This window comes from Octopus bimaculoides, chromosome 3, assembly GCF_001194135.2.
Source record: "Octopus bimaculoides isolate UCB-OBI-ISO-001 chromosome 3, ASM119413v2, whole genome shotgun sequence".
Lineage (NCBI taxonomy): Eukaryota > Metazoa > Mollusca > Cephalopoda > Octopoda > Octopodidae > Octopus > Octopus bimaculoides.
This window is the reverse complement of record NC_068983.1, coordinates 146,187,659-146,189,733: the sequence shown is the minus strand read 5'-3', so window position 1 is coordinate 146,189,733 and position 2,075 is coordinate 146,187,659. Positions and strand designations below refer to the sequence as shown.

General features: G+C 36.2%; 1 protein-coding gene across 3 annotated transcripts in view; it reads left to right on the top strand.

Annotated features, from left to right (window-relative positions):
• Positions 1 to 2,075, top strand: part of LOC106869108 (ciliated left-right organizer metallopeptidase) — an 82,443-nt gene that overhangs the window by 2,260 nt on the left and 78,108 nt on the right. Inside the window, exon 1 of one of the 3 annotated variants that reach the window (XM_014914665.2) lies at positions 292 to 437. The exons of the other annotated variants lie outside the window; for them this stretch is intronic. The gene's annotated coding sequence lies outside the window, so the exon portion shown is untranslated. Of the gene's footprint in view, positions 1 to 291; positions 438 to 2,075 lie in introns of those variants that run through there. 3 annotated transcript variants of the gene reach the window in all.

Sequence of the window (2,075 nt, the reverse complement as noted above, 5' to 3'; positions counted from 1 at the left end):
TATATATATATATATATATATATATATATATATATATATATATATATATTATATATAAATATATAAAGAAGGAAATGTTAAGTAAGGCTGAGACATGTGGTGAGAAAAAGAATAAATTAGTAAGAGTGAAATGATAGGGAATATAAAATTCAATGAGGAAAAGAAGAAAAAAAGAAGGATGGGAGAGACAGAGAAAAGGAGCGAGTGGACGAGTAAATAAGCTAGCTGTATAAGAGTAAAGCAAGGGAATGAAGGAGTAGGGATGGATAGGAAGAGGGGAAAGAAAGAGATTCTCTCTTGACCTGTTCCCCAGAACAACGTTACTCTCTCTTCGTGTAGCTTGCAGCATCCTTGCCGTCCGACTGACAGCTAGCCCATCATCTATCCACCACATTTGAAGAATCAGAAACTCATGTCAGGCTTATTTTATATTACAGGTAAATAAGATAAATTATTCTATATATTTTATACACAGGTTTCACTCAACACCCACACATGGAGCGAAATGAGTTGATTGTAGCATTCGTGCCTTTCTATAGGGTTTATCGTTGATATTACTGTCCCTCCCCACTACCATTGCTATCACCGTCAGGCTTATATTATACTACCGTTTTGATAATAAATTTCTGATGTACTCACACAAGACAAGAAATTTGCAAGGGAGGGGACAGGCGATTACATCGACCCGGTACTTGACTGGTACTTCATTTTATCGTTGTTGGAGGGATAACAAAGTTCGCCTTGAGTAAGATTCGAAACATTAGTAATAAAAATATTGTAATAACTATGACAGTTAATAAATTTCTCGTAATGGAAAACATTAGGTTTAAGATTTAACGAAACATTGAAAAAATGCATGATTTCCCCCCAAAGTGGTTCCTGGCGATGTTAAGTGAAGATGAGTGAAAGGAAATGGCTTATAATCTGAATTTTAATTAAAAAAAACCCACACAAATATGAAGAAGCAGTAAGAGTAGAATAAAAGAACCGGAAGAAATAAAAATATCCACATCGCACATAGTAAAACCATAGTTTCATTGGAATAGTTTCCTTTACTTTTTAACTATCGAACTGCTCTGGTCCAGGACTTTTAGTGTGTATTTTCGCTTCTATCCATCCATTCACTGCAGTTCATGCCTTTCGTTTTGTTAAACACGATTAGTGAGTGTTTTCTGTTGACTCAGTTTAAAGTAGTCGCGTCAAAAAAAAAAAAAAAAAACCTGGGGGTTGCGGTCATTAATTTTCTATTAAAAAGAAATCCCAAACAAGTAGCTTTACAATATTGATAAGGATTTATTTATTTATTTATTTTCCTCTGTTTTCTAAATCAGAAACTAAAATCACTTTCTCTGATTTGATTGTTTATGCTGCTAAATTATTTTTTTTTATATTTCTCATTCTGTGTAAATTTGAACATCCTAAGGTACACACACACACAGAGAAAGAGAGAGAGAGACACACACACAAAACACACACACACACATGTATATATATGAAGAGTGAGATGGACAGGGAAATATATACATACGCGTATGATGTTTGCCCTACAATACAGAGAAATAAAACCAATTTCATTCTGTGTGTGGATATATATATATGTGTGTATATATAAAGGAGACCACTAGGCGGACGGCTAATGTGCTAGAAGAAGATCACATGTAATGCGTCTACTAAGACCGAATTGTTCTCAAAGAAAATTTAGCGGGATGGATGTATGCATGTGTATGCATAAAATATATGGTGATAAAAATATGTATATATAGGCGCAGGAGTGTTCTGTGTGGTAAGTAGCTTGCTTACCAACCACATGGCCCCGGGTTCAGTCCCATTGCGAGGCACCTTGGGCAAGTGTCTTCTACTATAGCCTTGGGCACACCAAAGCCTTGTGAGTGGATTTGGTAGACGGAAACTGGAAGAAGCCCGTCGTATATGTGTGTGTGTGTGTATGTATGTATCATCATCATCATTTAACGTCTGCTTTCCATGGTAGCATGGGTTGGACGATTTGACTGGGGACTGGCGAACCAGATGGCTACATCAGACTCCAATCTGATCTGGCAGAGTTTCTACAGCTG